This window comes from Aulonocara sp. 'chitande type north' Nkhata Bay, linkage group LG3, assembly GCF_057382095.1.
Source record: "Aulonocara sp. 'chitande type north' Nkhata Bay isolate Kocher_YH1m ecotype deep benthic linkage group LG3, A_spYH_male_GT1.1, whole genome shotgun sequence".
Lineage (NCBI taxonomy): Eukaryota > Metazoa > Chordata > Actinopteri > Cichliformes > Cichlidae > Aulonocara > Aulonocara sp. 'chitande type north' Nkhata Bay.
The window spans coordinates 2813928-2834255 of NC_141346.1; the positions used below are offsets into that span (position 1 = coordinate 2813928).

Consider the following 20328-nt stretch of genomic DNA (forward strand, 5'->3'; position numbering starts at 1 on the left):
ACCGGTTGGGGTGAGAGAAGGAAGACAGGATAAAGACATGCTGTGGAAGAGAGACAGAGGTTAATAACAGATATGATTCAATGCAGAGAGGTCTGTTAATACATAGTGAGTGAGAAAGCTGGTCCAGCCCTAACTATATGCTTTAGCAAAAAGGAAAGTTTGAAGCCTAATCTTGAAAGTAGAGATAGTGTCTGTCTCCTGAATCCAAACTGGAAGCTGGTTCCACAGAAGAGGGGCCTGAAAACTGAAGGCTCTGCCTCCCATTCTACTTTTAAATACTCTAGGAACAACAAGTAGGCCTGCAGAGCGAGAGCGAAGCGCTCTAATAGGGTGATATGGTACTACAAGGTCATTAAGATACGATGGGGCCTGATTATTTAAGACCTTGTATGTGAGGAGCAGGATTTTGAATCCTGGATTTAACAGGAAGCCAAAACAGGAGAAATCTGCTCTCTCTTTCTAGTCCCTGTCAGGACTCTTGCTGCAGCATTTTGGATTAGCTGAAGGCTTTTCAGGGAGTTTTTAGGACTTCCTGATAATAATGAATTACAGTCGTCCAGCCTGGAAGTAATAAATGCATGAACTAGTTTTTCAGCGTCACTCTGAGACAGGATATTTCTAACTTTAGAGATGTTGCACAAATGAAAGAAAGCAGTCTTACATATTTGTTTAATATGTGCGTTGAAGGACATGTCCTGGTCAAACATGACTCCAAGGTTCCTCACAGCGTTACTGGAGGCCAAGGTAATGCCATCCAGAGTAAGAATCTGGTTAGATACCATATTTCTAAGATTTTCAGGGCCGAGTACAATAACCTCAGTTTGATCTGAATTAAGAAGCAGAAAGTTAGCAGCCATCCAGGTCTTTATGTCTTTAAGACATTCCTGCAGTTTAACTAATTGGTGTGTGTTATCTGGCTTCATGGACAGATAGAGCTGGGTGTCATCTGCATAGCAGTGAAAATGTATGCTATGTCTTCTAATGATGCTGCCTAAGGGAAGCATGTATAATGTAAACAGAATTGGTCCTAGCACTGAACCCTGTGGAACTCCATAATTAACCTCAGTGTGTGAAGAGGACTCTCCATTTACATGCACAAACTGGAGTCTATTAGATAGATATGATACAAACCACTGCAGCGCAGTACCTGTAATACCTACAGCATGTTCTAATCGCTCTAATAGGATATTATGGTCGACAGTATCGAACGCTGCACTGAGGTCTAGCAGGACAAGCACAGAGATGAGTCCACTGTCAGAGGCCATAAGAAGATCATTTGTAACCTTCACTAAGGCTGTTTCTGTGCTGTGATGAGCTCTGAAACCTGACTGAAACTCTTCAAATAAACCATTCCTCTGCAGATGATCTGTTAGCTGTTTGACAACTACTCTTTCAAGGATGTTTGATATGAAACATATTTGATATGAAAAGGAAGGTTGGAGATTGCAGGCTGGACTCATGTGGACCACACATACCTGGACTTTGGTTCTGTGTGTCTGTAACGTTTGTAAAGACTAATGATGGAGCTGAACTGATAGAAACAGAAAGCCCTGCATTAGTGCGTCTGTGTAAATGCCATTCTCTATATGAAGCTATGAATGAAAATGAAATGGATTCAAGTATAGTGATACATTACACAGAACACTGACATACTTTACTGACTGCAGGGCCTTAATGCACAGGTTTATTTCCAACGGTAAGGACAACAAGTGCAGATATCCAAACAGCATATGTCATTATAAACAAGCTTCAGCACACTACAGGGACAACATCTTCACACTCAGGTGTTTTCAGTCCCACTGCAACACTGCAGCCATGCAGTCTACCTGTAGAAACATAGCAGAGAGAATGGTCACAAGTCAGGACTGCAACATTTCATTATTCTACCATCCACTGTAAGTGCTGTTATTATTGCCATTTAAGTGGTAGAGCTTAGTAACCACACAAAGTGGCAGAGCACATATATTACCGCGCATAACAGCTGCCAACACTCTGCTGACTCAGTGACTTCAGAGTTTCAAACCTCCTTTGGCATCAACAGATCACCAGAAACATGCCAGCAGGAGCTTCATGGTTCCCATGGATGAGCAGGTCCTGCAGGTGCACTGATCGCTGGCCCAGCACGCTCGTCTACTCAGCCTGAAAGGTTCCAGAGCAGATCGCCACGTCAGCAACAACACCAGATATGATCATCAAGAAGCTTTACTGATGCAATGCTGACTAAACATGAAAAAGCACAAACAAAGCGACTACAGTGAAGTCAGTGAACACAAGTATAGTGTAATATCTACACTGTGCACTTAGCCAAGAGGCAGACTCAGGATTTCCACCTTAAAGCCCAGGCCTGCACTTTGAACTGCTGGCACACTGAGTCCCACGAACCTGAAGTTCATTACTGGTTTCTATGCAGGTAGATCCCAGAGCCGTTTCATAAAAGCCTTTTAAAAGTCTGTATATGAGCTGACAGAGAGCCGGCGTATGCACTCAGACTGCACTCAGACTGCACAGCTGGTTCATAACACTGTCGGGTAAGCACACGCTGAACATCACAGTGAAGAGTGAACGTTATCCCAGTACATCTGTGTGTTTGTCGGTGTGCTGAGCACCAGCTTACAGCCATCTTCAGGCCTGGTGGGTGTGTCACACCTGCCAAGGAGATCCACTTCCACCTGGAGCTGATCAGCCTCGTCGGGGAGCTACTTAACGGTGTGGCTGAGCGCTCCTCGACGCTGGACCGTTCCCATCAGTTTCTCAGCATCTGTTTGAAGTTGAAGGTGCTCATGGCTGCCTTCGTGTGTTTCTGAGGAGGATCTGCAGAAACGAGGTTGTACACAGGGAACAGAGACACGGAGCACGGGCGCGAGGACATGAAACGGGAGATGGGAGCGCGCAGGGATTTATTGTTTACCTTTTATTTTACTTTGCTGTAAATAAAGACACCTTTTCATCGTAACGGTCCTGCATTGTGGGTCCTGCTTCCCCACATCCCCAGGCCGTGACAGTTTGGGATTATTGTCCTACTGAAAAACAAAGCCAGACTCTTTCCACGTGATCTTACTCAGTGGATCAAACTTCTCTACCTTCATAATTCCATCACATTTGGACAAGAGTCCCAGCACAGACTGGTTTGACAGATGGCTGCAGACTCCTCTTCTGCTGTGCTGAACACATCTATGCACACTGAAGACGAGCTGAAGCAGAGATGGATCATATTTGCATTCAAGTATAAAGACATGTTTTTTTTAAATATGTGTGTGGGCTCCAAACCTCTGAGACAACATCTCTGCACTGAGACAGCTGGACTTAAGGGCCGGGGACGCTTCAGCAGCGACTCTATGTCTTTAATAGCTTTCACAGTATTTTTCATGTGCATTTCTTCATCATTCACTGAAAGTATGACGCTTTTCTTCTGCCTGACAGTTTCATGTAGAGTCAGAGATTTAAAGGCAGGACTAAGACCCACTGAACAACAAACACACACTATACTGACTGACACATTCAGCAGCCAACACAAGTAGTCTGAAAGCATTTTATTCGTTCCAACTACAGCCGCCAACCAGATATATGATGCTTGGCCCTGGTGAACAAGCCCAGCAGCGCCTGCACCAGGACCAGGAGCTGCTGCTGGCCTTCCCACTGCCTGGGTGTTTGGTCCACAGCTGAGAACAGGAGAGCTCCACACACCACCAACCTCAGCAGTCTGAGCCATGGTGACCCTCATCACTCAGCCCACTCACACACAGACTATTCAGGCTTTTCCTTGGAGCACGTCCAAGCACCATCTAATATGTGCCTGTGTCTTTATTTTGTGTACATTTGTCTTGTTTTGTATAAAACTTTATTGCACACATTTCTCCTGTTTGCTATTTATTCCTGCTGTGTCCTATTTATATTTGATCTCAGCATTGTTGGTGTGGAGCACACAGAATGACACAGTTACACAGTTACACAGTGAATTTACGTTTTTTGTTATATCTGCAAAACATCACAGTTGTTGTCTTGGTCGTATCATTTTATTTTGTTGTATTTATCTGCCTTAAAGGCCGGTCTGTCTGACATTAAACCGTACGTGGAGCAACAAAGGTTGGGGAGCGCTGCTCTAGAGATCTTTCTCTATCCATCTATAGATCTATATACATACAGGGAGTGCAGAATTATTAGGCGAGATGTATTTTTGAGGAATAATTTTATTATTGAACAACAACCATGTTGTCAATGAACCCAAAAAACTCATTAATATCAAAGCTGAATGTTCTGACATTCAAAAACAAAACAAAAACAAATCAGCGACCAATATAGCCACCTTTCTTTGCAAGGACACTCAAAAGCCTGCCATCCATGGATTCTGTCAGTGTTTTGATCTGTTCACCATCAACATTGCGTGCAGCAGCAACCACAGCCTCCCAGACACTGTTCAGAGAGGTGTACTGTTTTCCCTCCTTGTAAATCTCACATTTGATGATGGACCACAGGTTCTCAATGGGGTTCAGATCAGGTGAACAAGGAGGCCATGTCATTAGTTTTTCTTCTTTTATACCCTTTCTTGCAGCCACGCTGTGGAGTACTTGGACGCGTGTGATGGAGCATTGTCCTGCATGAAAATCATGTTTTTCTTGAAGGATGCAGACTTCTTCCTGTACCACTGCTTGAAGAAGGTGTCTTCCAGGAACTGTCAGTAGGACTGGGAGTTGAGCTTGACTCCATCCTCAACCCGAAAAGGCCCCACAAGCTCATCTTTGATGATACCAGCCCAAACCAGTACTCCACCTCCACCTTGCTGGCGTCTGAGTCGGACTGGAGCTCTCTGCCCTTTACCAATCCAGCCACGGGCCCATCCATCTGGCCCATCAAGACTCACTCTCATTTCATCAGTCCATAAAACCTTAGAAAAACCAGTCTTGAGATATTTCTTGGCCCAGTCTTGACGTTTCAGCTTGTGTGTCTTGTTCAGTGGTGGTCGTCTTTCAGCCTTTCTTACCTTGGCCATGTCTCTGAGTATTGCACACCTTGTGCTTTTGGGCACTCCAGTGATGTTGCAGCTCTGAAATATGGCCAAACTGGTGGCAAGTGGCATCTTGGCAGCTGCACGCTTGACTTTTCTCAGTTCATGGGCAGTTATTTTGCGCCTTGGTTTTTCCACACGCTTCTTGCGACCCTGTTGACTATTTTGAATGAAACGCTTGATTGTTCGATGATCACGCTTCAGAAGCTTTGCAATTTTGAGACTGCTGCATCCCTCTGCAAGATATCTCACTATCTTTGACTTTTCTGAGCCTGTCAAGTCCTTCTTTTGACCCATTTTGCCAAAGGAAAGGACGTTGCCTAATAATTATGCACACCTGATATAGGGTGTTGATGTCATTAGACCACACCCCTTCTCATTACAGAGATGCACATCACCTAATATGCTTAATTGGTAGTAGGCTTTCGAGCCTATACAGCTTGGAGTAAGACAACATGCATGAAGAGGATGATGTGGACAAAATACTCATTTGCCTAATAATTCTGCACTCCCTGTATAGAAGAGCGTGTGTGTGTGACAACACAACATTACAGCAGCATCTTTTTCTTCACTATGTTCTGCAAAAAGAAGCATTTCCGTGTATACTGGACCAAAGTCAGGTGATATTATGTGGGCTCTTCCCTGACTTCACTTCTTGATCCTGATGGTCAGCTCCGTGGACATATTGGTAAATGATATGAAATCACTGCGAGCAGGCTTTCTGTGACTGTCCCACAGCCTGAGCATGACGGCTTTAAGCAGCACTTATGAGTGAAGCTGGAGAGCTGGTGACACAGTGCGAGTCACTCTGAGGCAGCGTTTCAGTGTCACCTTCTCTGTTCAAACGTGCAGTGAAATCACAGCCTGAATGGCTGCGTGCAAAAACAAAGAGCTGCCCTCTGCTTCTTCCTCAGCTACAAACACAGAGACAGGAAACGTCCCTCTGCTGAGCTCCTGCTGATCAAACTCCACATGTGTGAGAGTTTTCCAGCATTTCCATCAGCATCACAACTTTACACCATAAAACGCAACAGCAGCTTGTTTGTTGCTCTGAAAATGAAAGCTGTGAATGTGAGCCCACATCCACCCTGAGCCTCCACGTTCTCATTTCTGTTAGCTGCCTCAGAACTGGAGCCACTCTGACTCAACGTGTCCTCAGCTGAATACAAGCGCGCTGATCCACACAGGTATGCACACAGGTGTTCACTGCTCGTAGACTTAAATTACACCTTTCTTGGCTGCTACTTCAAAGCACATCTGTCCTGCGTGCTGCACAACAACATTGAATATTTAGTATTTACTGCTGTTTACACTTAGCTAGATTAATGCGATGGTGTTGTGTTTAGTATGTTGCTTTGTTTTTTTTTGTTTTTTTGCTTGTTTTCTATTCTTCTCTCAACAGGTGATCCAGGAGATTTTTTTTCCCTTTCTCACTGTCCCTCTCCCCTTCTGTTTTTCCTTTCCTTCCTCTTTCTTTCTCCCTTTCCTATCCCTCACTCATGTCTGTCCCGTCTGTAACATCTGAAAATAAAATATAATAAATAATAAAAACAAAGATCGACCAAATGGACCAATACGGCAATGCCACGAAGATCCATTTGGCAAAGTAAATCCATTGGGTATCCTTGTTGGTCTTCAGACAACAATTCTGATGGCTAAAGAACCAAATGGGACAGGCGGAAAAAAAAAACGTGTCCTCAGCCACAAACACCAATCCTGTGGTGTTTCATGCCTACTGCAGCTCTCACCCTTCACATGAAGACTTTGGAGATAAAGGGGACGTTCCACTGGAGACTATTATCCTGTTATTGGACAAATGCAAACATGCATGCAAACTGCACAGAGACCAGGTGGTGGATCCAGACTCAGACCTTCTAGCTGTCAACAACTGCAACACTGTGCTGCCCTGTTAACCAGGTCCTGTGGACAAATACCATGAAGTGTATTTGTTAAAAGATGGATGTGGTCGAAAAATGGAAGCCAATGTGGAAGTGCCTTTAACCTGCAATCTTTCTACCGGCCAGCAGGGGGCAGCTCTGAGAGCTGCAATGAGCCTTTCCCGATGAGTCTCACAAAGTCGTACAGCCTTGTCTTACTTTGCTCCTCAGTCACTGAATAACACAGCTCACACAAACACTTCTGTAACTGCTACTCAGAAACCTTTGTTGTTTCCATGTTATGTTTGATTTCGGGTTCACTTTGGATTCCTTTGTTTTTAAAACCACCACAGTCTGTCTGAGTGTCCGTGCTGACCACGTCAGCCTGGGGTCACTTATGAAGGCAGTGTTGACCTGACTCACATCTTCTCTGTCACAGGAATTATCAGCTGCTCTTTCACTCGTTGCGGTCTTTAAATGAGACTCCTGTCAAAGAGCAGCATAAACACAGGGATAAATCGTGAGCGTGTGATGAGCTGCTGTATGGACTGTACTCACAGTGAGGCTGGAGCCCTGTGAGGTCACTGTGAATGACCGCCCAGAATCCCAAAGCACTGGGATAATGGGCAAACACAGTGTGACAGTAGCAGCTAAGCTAGGTTAAATAAAAAGAGTCACATGTTGCTTAAATTAAAGCATCAGTTTTTTCTTCCTTCAGCAGCGATGTCCAACTCTTTCAATCTTGGCTCATGTCTCCATGGTTACCATTACAAAACTAACCCAACGGCCAATCAAAACTGATGACGACTGATGACATCATCTAGTCAGAATAAACAAAGCTCAGTCATCAGCATGTCTCTGCAGTGGTTCCAGTGTCTCCTGTGTGTCTTTGCTTCATGCTTCAGTTCTTCACATTCAGTCAGTTCAAAGTGGTGCAAACGGCAGTAGAGACATGAGAGATGTTGTTGGCAAGAGAAAGTCTCCTTCACATCCCAACACGTCCCAAGTGTAACCGAGGCCTGCCGATCCACAAAGACAGCAAACCAAGGTCAGAGCTTACGTCCACCTACCAGCCAGCTTCAGCCTTACTGGACGAGGCAGACCAGTCGATATTAGCGTTCCCCAGTGTGCATGCATCACATTTATAAAGGCCAATAAATGAAGATTTAAAGTAAAGTGGAGACAGCAGAAAGTCTCAACCATCACATGGGTTTGATACGATGTTTATTCACCAGTGGGCACTTTGCAACTTCCTGTTATCAGCAAGTGTTTGTCACGAAGCCAACGACTCGTGCAGAAATCCACGATTTGTTGGGACGATCAAACAAGTATCAGCAGGGCTCCATCAATCTATTAAATCACTACAGTAACCTGTCAGTTATTTCTGACAGCAGCAGCAAAGCATGCCTGCATGTCTCGCTGCTGCACTGATTAATGGACAGCTCGCCGCTGCTGTCAGCAAGAATATACACAGAGCTCCATCGAGCTGTGGCTCGAGGCCGTCCCCACCACAGGAAGACTGTTTCCAATAAACTGGAGGCATTTAGGTGGAGCATCAGAATCCCGTCAAATGAAAGAGGTGGGACTTGTTCCCAGAGCTGGATGCTGTGTAACCTCCTCACAACACAAGCTGCACAGCAAAGGATACAAAAACCTCCTGTTGACTAAACTAAACCCTCCCAACAGCAAAGACAGCTGCTGTGCATGAACGTGTGCACATTTATGAAAGCTGCTACAGCGCAGCACTGTCAGCACTGCAGGAAAGGTCCTCTCTATTTTCAACAGAACTGCACATCACAGGTAAAGTAATGTGTTCATGGAGACGCCATGTTGGATAGCTCATCTCCAGCCTGTCGAACCATTACTTGAAAACACGGAAAGCCAAATATTCCTGGACGTGTTGTTGGAACATGTTACAAGGTGCTGCAGCCGAGTAAATGCAACAAAGACATCTTCAACCTCGGACTGAGAGCAGAAATGTGACAGTTTCCAGAAACATCTTCAAACTGGCCTCACAAAGACACGAGTGCACACAGACTGGGATCATCTCCGTGTTCGACTCCATGTTAAACCAGCTTCATTGATCCAGACACCACAGCGGCTGTCACGTCCTCCCTGGTCCCACAGGCTGCACACAAGAGGCTCACCTCTGCTACCTGCTGCTCCACTCCCCTCAGGGTTTTGGCCACGCCTCCCATTGGTCAGCAGGTGAAGCCTGGGACATGGAAGCGTTTAGAGCAGAGCTTCATGGGCCTGACAGCGTCCAGCAGCAGACTGAGGAGAGAAAGGAGACAGAGTTCTTCTTCTTCACGTTCTTTTGTGTTAAACTCAAAATGAAAGGAGTGAGCACATGTTCTCCCTGAGGAAGAACTCAAAGCTGAGGAAGACGAGGATCTCCACCCACTCACAGCCCCTCTCCTGACCTCCTCCCAACAAACTGACCATTTGAACTGAACCTTTAACACTTGTTGTCAGTTCTTGTGTCAGTCAGCACATCTCAGCTGTTTTTCTATGCTTCTGAATGTCTCCCTGTGATTGGCCGTTCACAGAGACATGTCTGACTACATGAATCAGCTCCACGTGTACGTCTCAGGTCTTTGCTGGATTTGTCTTCCCCTTTCTTAAACTCATGCCTTTCCCGTACTGTTCTGTACAGCAGTGATGAGCACAGTGTGGAGCTTAAAGTGATCGTGGGCAGCTCGAGTGTTGTTATAGAGGGGTCAAAGCTGTGGTTGCTTCATCAGTGTGGACATTTAAAGATGGATGCAGACTGCATGGAAGTAAGATGTTTGACTGCTTTTCTAAACATCATATGAAGTAAAACATTTACTCACACATGAAACATGAACACTGTGACATCAGCAGCTGCAGCAGTGCATGAATAAACAGACTGCACAACAACTCTCCTCATTCCCAGCTGTGCCTGCTCGAGCCAAATGTCCAGCTCCAAATTCTCCTGACCTCCTGTGGAGTTTGTGTGGATGACCTGGAGCAGGGTCCAGAGTCCAGGTGCAGGAGGCAGTGCTGGGTCAGCCACTGTGACAAAGGGCCCCTCCTCCACTGTGGGAGTCATCCAGGGGCTCCAGGACAGATCCACAGTGGGACCAGGGCTGATACTGTAGTCACAGCAGGGACCTGCAATCAGCTTATTTCAGGACACGTCACTGCAAACATCTGCTCACCTCCACAGCTGTGTGTTGGGTTGAAATACAACACATGCAAACACATGTATGACTGTGTGACACAGACTGTGCAACAGTAGCAGGTAGTGCACTACATTTCCCTGCAGGCTTTGCATGCACAGAGCAGCAGTGTGTGTGCTGCTGTCCTCAGTGTGTCTAACACCAGCATTTAAATAACTACTAACATTTCTTATCACTTAGAACCAAAGACAGAGCAAGTTCCATCCAACTCTTCCCCTTCCTGCTGTTCATGTAACAGGAGGTGAACACGCTGGGATTAAAGGTTCATCTCATCAGTAACAAAGCAAACATGCCTCTGATGTGAGTTTCTGCTGTTTCCACAGTTACAGCTGGTACCTCAGTGCAGCCCTCACTGCTACAATACAACACCATCACATAGAGCAAGCCTATTCAAATGGCGGCCCGCCCAGAAGCAACCCGCGAGTGGCCCTGCCTGTGGTCCTGGCAGAAACACAGAGAAAACGCAAAAAAGTAGTTAATTTAAAAAAAAATTAAAAATTCCTACAGCGTAGTGTAGACTATGAATGCAACACTCCTAGTAGCCTAGCAATATTTAACCCACAATGCACCGTGATGTAAACATATTAAACAATCATCGTAATATATGATGCGACAACAGCATGTCTTTCTCACTCCAAAAGCGCAAAATTGACAATGAAAACTGTCGGTTTAACCCTGCCTGGACTGACAAATACTTATTCATTTTACCGAGTTTAATAATCTTACAACCGGAGTTGTACTACCATGGTGAGGGTCCTGTACAGCCCAAGAGAGCTGCAGCAGCTTCCCTTCGTGTTTGCTTCTGGGCGAAGAAGAAAAGGCCTTTCACAGATTCTGAAACAGCGAAATACTGCATGCTGGCCGTGGTGGATGCGGTGAAAAGTGAGTGTGACATCTGCTGTTAAAAACGTACCCCTGTAGGACAGTTCAAATATTCGTAGAGTTGAAGTTCTGGCGTCAGACGAGTTTGAAATGCTGTTAGATGACCTGAAGAAAACTGATGTAATGTCTATAGCAGGAGATCACAGACAGAACTGATAATGCCCAGTTGTGCATATATGTCCGTTTTTTGGATGGGAAATTGCTCGGCTTGCTACCGTTAGAGGGACACACAGCTGGCGAAATGATGTTTGAGAAGATTTCAGCTCTTTTTGAGGAAAATGGTCTGGATATGAAGCGTGTCTGTATACTTGTGACCGATGGGGCTCCATCCATGGCAGGAAAAGTGAGTGGTCAGCGAAATATTTATTTTAATTTGAAAGGGAATTATCAAAATGTTTTTTTTGTTAATATTATTGTTTCAAATGTGCAAAAAATAGTTTAGTTATAGCTCCCTTTTTTTTAAATGGACCTCTTGGTGTGCATTTGTGAGAGGTCACCAGATTTACAGGGGAATAGGAATAAAAAAATTACTTGTTTTTCAATACAGTTGTGTGGGTTTGAAATTGATCATGATCTGCTGCTTACTGGCTTCAAATAAAATATCTGGCCCAGATAAATTCCTCGGTTTGAAAATCTGGCCCAACTAACTTCGTAGTTGAATAGCCATGACATAGAGTCTCCACTGTGACAGCAGCAAAGACTGTTTGAGGCTAACTGACCGTTACAGTCGGCTGTTACAAAGTAGCAAAGCTCATTCAGTTACTCTGAACGAATAAACAGTTTTTGTAATCTTTGCAAAATCGGTTTTAAACTAAATGTAATGAAAAATAACCTGTTCCATTTAACTTCTAACACCATTAGACTGTTTTAGCCTGTTGGCTGACTAATATGAAAACAGATGAATGTATGAATGTTATGTTACAGTAACAATGATCTGCAGCAGCCTGTAAAACAGGAGGAGGAGTTACTGGAGGTGTCATCAGGTTGGGCTGAGACGTCTCAAACTTACAGTGTTATGTTTCGTTATTGATCACAGGGCAGTCCAACCAAAAGGCTTCACATGGCTTTAATACTTTAAATTGTTTTCTATTCTCATCGTCATCACATTTAGTCTGCAAATTCACAATTTGTCTTAAATCCTAGTCTGACTTTCTGAGCCTCCACAGGTGAGTGGGAGTGTCCTGGGAGCTTCTGAATCACTGGAATCGATCCACATACACTGTGATCACAGCGTGTGGTCAGGTGGGGAAACTCTTATTACACTTAAACTCAGCTGCGTGGTTTAACGTTACAGCTCTCGTCATCTGTCTGACTGTATTCGCTCATCGATCCTCTGTAAACTCCAATGTTTACGCTTCTCTCAAAAACAAATGAATAAAATCTGACTGCAACACATTTACAGATGTACGAGAAATAAGACTGACATTAAACTCAAACAAGAGTCCTTCTGTTTCAGCATCAGCTGGATTCAACACTATTATAATGCATTCATCCATTCACTGTCACAGTTCCTGAAGTGCATCGTGTGCACAAAGCAGACAAAAGATCCTGCAGTGGTTTTAAGGCCAGCACAGGTCAGAGAGTGCAGACTGTTATTAGCATCGCAGCAGATTCAAACATTCGGGGCAGGGGTCACATAAAATAGTCAACATTAGTGCATTCAAGCAGCTCTCCGACCCGCCGCAGAAGGACGAGCACTTCCAAATAGCCTCTCTATTAGAGGTGGGAATCACCATACATCCCACGATACGATATTATCACAATACTTAACGCACGATACGATATTATTGCAATTTTTAAAAATATTTTGCGATATTCAGATTCTGTCCATAAAGGTAAACTTTATCAATATTCATTTTCTCTAATATCAAAGTCTCACACTCAGTCTTTCTCTCATTTCAGTTTTATTGTTGACAAACTGAACGGTTTGTATTACAGTCTAGTCCAACTTAACTGAAACCATCTGGTACAATTATAGCTATTCTGAACTATGCAATATGAAAACTATGCAGCCCCTTCAGCAACTGAAGAATTTGAAAGTAAATTAAAACAAAATATAATTTTACATTAAATAAAAAAAGTTTTAAACTTAATTAAAATAAAACATGTCTTAAATTAAAATAAGTAAACTGTCATGTTTATTGCTGCAATAAAAACAGTTAAACACATTTGGACAGTGTCAGGATTCTTGCTCAGAAAAAGGATCAACATAAGATAAGATAAGATAAGATAAGATAACCTTTATTAGTCCCACACGTGGGAAATTTGTTTTGTCACAGCAGGAAGTGGACAGTGCAAAAGTTATGAGGCAAAAATTAGAATACAATAAGAATAAATACAGTACACAACTGTACAGAATAGAATAAAATAAAATACTATATACAGTAGAATAAAATAAAATAAATATACAATAAGATAAAAATAGAATACAAATACAAATACTATATACAACTGAGTAAAAATACAACGATGACAGAAAGGATTATTGCACTTAGTGTTATTGCACATGTGTGGATGTGTGTGCTTGATCAGTTAAAGTCTTTGTTGTGGAGTCTGACAGCAGTGGGGAGGAAAGACCTGCGAAATCTCTCCGTCCCACACCGTGGGTGCCGCAGTCTCCCACTGAAGGAGCTGCTCAGTGCTGTCACAGTCTGCTGCATGGGGTGGGAGACGTTGTCCATCAGGGATGACAGCTTAGCCGCCGTTCTCCTGTCACTCACCACCTCCACTGGGTCCAGAGGGCATCCTAGAACAGAGCTGGCCCTTCGGATCACCCTGTTCAGTCTCTTCCTGTCCCCAGCAGAGATGCTGCCGCCCCAGCAGACCACGCCATAAAAGATAGCAGAAGCCACCACAGAGTCATAGAAGGTCTTCAGGAGTGGGCCCTCCACTCCAAACGACCTGAGTCTCCGCAGCAGGTACAGCCTGCTCTGCCCTTTCCTGTAGAGGGCGTCTGAGTTATGAGTCCAGTCCAGTCTATTGTTCAGATGAACACCAAGGTACCTGTAGCTGTCCACAGCCTCAATGTCCATACCTTGGATGTTCAGTGGTTGCAGTGGAGAATGCTTGTGCCTGCGGAAGTCTACCACCAGTTCCTTGGTTTTACTGGCGTTGATCTGGAGGTAGTTCAGCTGGCACCAGTCCACAAAGTCTTGAGTCAGTCCTCTGTACTCCTTGTCGTCCCCATCAGTGATGAGGCCGACTATTGCAGAGTCATCAGAGAACTTCTGCAGGAAGCACTGGGTGGAATTGTGGGAGAAGTCTGCAGTGTAGATGGTGAAGAGGAACGGAGCCAGAACCGTTCCCTGTGGGGCCCCCGTACTGCAGACGACCCTGTCCGACACACAGCCCTGAGTCCTCACATACTGTGGTCGGTCGGTGAGGTAGTCCAGGATCCAGGTAGTGAGGTGATGGTCCACTCCAGAGTTCACCAGCTTGTCCTTTAGAACCGAGGGAAGAATGGTGTTGAAGGCACTGGAGAAATCAAAGAACATGATTCTCACAGTGCTTCCAGTGGTCTCCAGGTGAGCGAGGGAACGATGTAGGAGGTGAATGACGGCATCATCCGCTCCAATGCCAGGCTGGTAGGCAAACTGAAGTGGGTCCAGTGATGAGCTTATTAGGTGCCGAAGCTGAGCCAGGACCAACCGCTCCAGGGTCTTCATCAGGTGGGATGTCAGAGCCACCGGCCTGTAGCTGTTGAGGTCCTTGGGGCGTGAAGTCTTTGGCACTGGTACAACACAGGAGGTTTTCCAGAGCTGTGGGACTCTTCCCAACCTCAGGCTCAGGTTGAAGAGGTGCTCCATCACCCCACACAGTTGGTCCGCGCAGGACCTGATGACCCTCGAGCTGATGCCATCTGGACCCGCTGCCTTCTTGCCATTAATCCTCCTCAGTTCCCTCCTAACCTGTGTGGTTGAGAGAGACAGGCTGGAGCCTTGTGTTGAGTGTGTATTGGATGCTGCAGTTGGGGGTGGGGGGGAGTGAGCAGGGTGAATAGAGGAGGTGTGAAGTGTCTGAGGTGGAACAGCAGCAGTGGGGGTGGGTGAGTCTGCAGCCGATGTTGTAGACTGCCTCATGGCTGAGTCAAATCTGTTGAAGAAATGATTCAGTTCATTTGCCCACCTCACATCCCTCCCAGGCAGAGAGTTCTGCTGTTTGTGGCCCGAGATGGTTCTGAGGCCTCTCCAGACTTCACCAACGTTGTTTTGCTGAAGCTGGTTCTCCATCTTCTGCCTGTAGCTCTCCTTCCCTTTCCCATTCAACATGCTCTGAAGTCAGAGCACAAAAACCTTTTTGTAACAAAATATCGATTTCTGCTGTCCCTGTATCGATACATTATTAGCAAACAAAATATCACGATGCTACACAGTATCGATTTTTTCCCCCACCCCTACTCTCTATCCTATGGCTGGGATTTTACCACAGGTACACACAGCTGTGTTAACGGGTGCAGACGAACAATGCAACTGAACTTAATAACAAAGTTCAAATGACACAATTGTTCTTTTCTTAGTGCAACACAGAATGACTGATGTCTTATATTGTTAAGCCTGTACATACTTATAGTTATAGAATATTCACAACATACTTCATACCGTGTACATTATAACATACCATAATAGACCCATTTCTGTAATATACTCACATATCTATATTATTGCTAATATATATTGTAATATATCTATATCACTAAAGCACTTCTGGATGGATGCAAACTGCATTTCGTTGCCCTGTACCTGTGCATGTGCAATGACAATAAAGTTGAATTCTATTCTATTCTATTCTATTCTATATCAGGTTGGAAAATGTTGAATCAAAGGTTTAAATGACCTCCAGAAAAGTTAGACAGTGTTGAAAGTCCCTGAACACAGACCTGAGAGGGTGAAACAGCCAAGGAGAGCTACTGTCTGAGGTCAAAGGTCAGACTGTAAGAGAGTCGTCAGGTTCATATAGCTCCATAACCCAAAGCTGCCCCTCCTCACATGGAGACATGGTGATGTATCTTCATCATCCTCTGTATCCACTGACCCTCTGTGCACAGGTACAAACTTTCAGCCTCTCTGCTACACCTGAGCTCATGTTCTCATTTCTCATTGGTCCGTCCAAACATTAGAAATAACCAGTAAAAACAGTGTTCACTGTTTCTACTCCAACATGTCCTAAACTGGACCTCAGGTCCTGTCAGGCTAGTCCTTACAGCAGTGTGTGACCTTTAACCTTATTCATTCATCATAAATGTCTTTAATGACACCTTTAGTCCTTCACAGCCTCCACAGAGTGCTGTTGCAGTTATTAAACCCTTCTTTAAGCCTTTTCTACACCATTAAATAAACCCACCATATTATACTGGTCTGTGACGTCACTCAGCAGTGAATCCTTTAAACCTCTGCATCGCTGACTAACAGGACCAGTTTACCGAGAGCGCCCTCTAGTGGCCAAACCTAGCTGTTACACTTGGCAGCGGTCGGCAGCTTTGTGCTCCGTGAAATAACAAAGTGACATTTCCACGACAAACTTTCACAGCAGCCTTGTTCCCTCATCGACCAGCTGCTAACGAAACGTTTGTGACTCACAGTTAAACTTAAGTCTTTTTACCTGTTTACTAACCAATCAGCTCCCTGCGCATTCAAACTCCCGCTGCTGCTGCTGCTGTGCGCTTTACGGCACCTGGTTTACGGCACTGTGTCGTTCTGTACCTTTCAAAGTAAAAGCATCAGGTCGGTCCAAGCTGCAGCAGAATAATAACCACTTATGAACCAATTTACCAAAAATGAATGATGTCATTTACAACACTGAGTTTGGACTTGAACGGTGTTTTCAGTGTTTTTGCCTGCAGTTGAAGAGTAACGCTGTCAATGATGGCAGAAAGGCACGAAAGCAGAGAGGAAACAAACTCAGCACAGACCAGGCTCAGGGAGGGGCGGGGCCATCTGCTGTGGACGAGAGACAGGTTAATAACAGATATGATTCAATGCAGAGAGGGGTTTTTTGTTTGTTTGTTTGTTTGTTTGTTTGTTTGTTTGTTTTTTATGCAGGGAGGTCTAGTGAGTGAGAACGGTGACTGAAAAGGAAAAACTCAATGCATCATGGGAATCCCCCAGCAGCCTACAGCTATTACAGCACAGCTAAGGGAGGATGGAAGTCTATTCTTAAAGGTCGAGATAGTGTCTGTCTCCTGAAAACTGATGGTTTGTGTATATATTTATGCTTATATTCATATTCTCGTATTCCCCTTTATTTTATATCCTAACTCTGTGCTATGCTGTCTGTGTTCTGCTACGACAAACTGGATGTCATGGAGGATAAACATAAAGTTCTATCTCTCTATTAAAATCCCCCAAAATAAATGAAATGTAAATTTCAGACAGACATGTTTTTAAAAGAGTCACTTAAATGGAAAAATGTCAGCTGGTGGGAACGAGCCTCATTAAGACCTCCAGTGACTGTGTTGTTGTTGTGTTTTTAAATCCAGCCAATGGGAGCGTCTGTGGATATCAGCTGAGGCTGAACACAGGAACAGCATCACATGTAAATACACAAAACACTAAATAAAAGACGTCATTAAATAAGGATCAAATCGACATGCCAGAGGTCAAAGGTCAGTCAGAAGAGGTGTGGTTAAACACTGGCAGTGCAGCGATCAGCATATCCAGGAGCAGCAGGTCAGAGGGGGCGGGGCCATGCCAGGACTTATTTAAGTGAAGTTAAAAGTGGAGCGACAGCAGTAGTCACACAGCAGTAACCAGCTCTGTCTGCCAGGGTCAAAGGTCAAACAAGTCCTGCAGCTGACCCACACACAGACTTACACTGATCCACAGAGAGTGATGAATCCACAGACTCACTGCTTTAACAGGAACATTAGAATATTGATTTTTCTATCTTGGCTGGAGGAAGCTGGGTTTCTGCACCATCCAATCAGAAACCAGCATCCACCCTGAGACCTGGGTCTGTGACAGGAAGTCCATAAACAGGCAGACCCTCAGCAGCAGGCTGACCTCTGACCTCTGAGACAGAGGGAGGAGTTTGTGTCAGCAGGGGGCGCTGCAGCATCGCCTGAGAGCTGTAAGAACAACACCAATAAACAGGAAGTGAAAGTCACACTTCAGCAGACCGCCACCCTCTGAGGAAGCTGAGATAAGAAGCAGCCAATCACAGAGCAGGAGCATGTGACTTCCTGTTTTTGTACTGTGACAACAGCTCCTGGACAGAGAGCAGCTTTCTAAAGAGGAAAGAAACACTCGGTCCCTCCGTTGAGGGACGATGCTGTGAATGTCCAGGTGTCATGTGACCCACCTGATGTACAGAGTCAGGTGCTGCTGCATCCACACAGATCCATGTGAAACAGCTGGATCATGTTTGCTCTGCTGGAAACAGAAACACTGATTTAAATGAACCTGAAACGCTTCATGTATAAAGGCTCGTGCACCCACTGAGCTCTGCTCTCAGATCTGTGAGGCTTTAACAAACAACAGTTTAATCATGTGCAGCATCTTAAGATAAGATAAGATAAGATAGAACTTTATTAATCCCTCGGGTGGGTTCCTCTGGGAAATTCGACTTCCAAAAAGCACAGCAACGACCAAAGTTACAGTTACAGAATTGTTATATATATATATATATATATATACACACACACACACACACACACACACACACACACACACACACACACACACACACACACACACACACACATATATATAAATACAGAGACAAATATAAATAAAATATACGAAGGGGATAAATAGAATAAATAGGAATAAAAATAAAAATACAAGTGAATTGCACATTTCAAGTATGGAGTCTATTGCACTGTTGACTATTTACAAAAAGTATTGCACAGTGAGGTGAAGAGGCACTACAGCTTAGTTGTTCCCCCCTCCTTTGTCCCCCTGTCTCCCCTCCCTCTCCCCTCCAGAGAGGAGTTAAACAGTCTGATGGCGTGTGGGACAAAGGAGTTTTTAAGTCTGTTAGTTCTTGTCTTGGGGAGAAGCAACCTGTCACTGAACAGACTCTTCTGGTTGTTTATGGCCGTGTGCAGAGGATGCCCAGCATTGTTCATAATGTCCATCAGTTTCTTTAATGTCCTTTTCTCTGCCACTGTCACCAGAGTGTCCAGCTTCATGCCGACCACAGAGCTAGCCCTCCTGATCAGTTTCTCCAGCCTTCTTCTGTCAGTGTGGAAGGTCTCACACTTTCCTGAGTGTTGAACCCTGAACTCCATGTCAGCCTGGATATAAATACAGACCTGCCAGCTGTGATAGGCCCCTTGAACTTTCCCACATTTTGTCACATTACACAAACATGAATCAGTTTTAGTGGACTTCCAGGTGAAAGACCAACACAAAGTGGTGCACACGTGAGAAGTGGAACAAAAATACATGACTCCAAACATTTTTTACAAATAAATAACTGCACAGTGGGGTGTGTGTAATTATTCAGGCCCAGAATGAGCAAAGATTTCAGTCTGTAGCTGTGCACAGCTGGTGGAGACAGACCCTGAAACACTGGCAGCTGGAGCTGCAGCTGAAGCTGCTTCTACAGTGTTGACTCAGGGCTGAATAATTTGCCTCTGATGGAGTTTCCAGTGGTGAACATCTGGCATCCTTGAACTGCTCGTCTCACAGGAGACTCAGCGAGGACGCCTCTGGTCTGCTCACTTTATCTCCACCGTCTCCACCCACATCACTGACAGCCCCACCCTGTCTCTATCTGTGACCGTTCACCCACTTTAACTAAGGTGGAGGTTTCATCAGCAGCTCCATGGTGGAGTTAAACTGTATTTGTCCGTTTACACAATAATGGTCCTCTAACTCACACACACACACACACACACACACACACACACACACACACACACACGCACGCACACAGACACACACACACACACACACACACACACACACACACACACACGCACGCACGCACACAACCGTTAGGAGGGAGCAGAGTGTGAGCAGAGATAAGGAAATGCTGCAGGCGTTGTGATACTGTATCACAACGCCTGAGAGGAGTCTCAGAGGAGAACTGTAGCTCAGAATTAAACACGTTGAGACTAAAGTCATCTCACTGTGGTCATGTAAATATAATATGGCCAATATTAAAGTTATCATATTAATCATTATTAGCTATTACAGCAGTGAGCAGTGAACATAACTGTGTCTGATAGAATGAAGAGTCGACTGATATATGAAATATTCAGACCCTGTCATACCTGCTGTAAGTCACACAGGACAGACATCAGAGCCTTAAACAGGCTGACGTCTGCTAAATGGGTCAAACTGGGCAGAAACACAAGAAACAAGCTGCTGTGTAACCTGTAACAACAAACCCACAACACAAATGTGTGTGAGAAAATGAT

The 20328-nt window shown here is 44.7% G+C and overlaps 1 long non-coding RNA gene across 2 annotated transcripts; it reads right to left on the bottom strand.

Annotated features, from left to right (window-relative positions):
* Window positions 1-1444: 1444 nt before the first annotated feature.
* Window positions 1445-17933, bottom strand: LOC147333494 (uncharacterized). Of its 2 annotated transcripts, XR_015125550.1 has the most exons (5): window positions 16756-17933; window positions 16563-16663; window positions 9027-9153; window positions 1970-2139; window positions 1445-1826 (listed from the first exon to the last, which is right to left on the bottom strand). It is a non-coding gene; the product is annotated as an uncharacterized LOC147333494 (long non-coding RNA). The 2 variants fall into 2 exon arrangements; XR_015125549.1 differs by having other exon boundaries at window positions 16563-17929.
* Between the last annotated feature and the right edge of the window lie 2395 nt (window positions 17934-20328).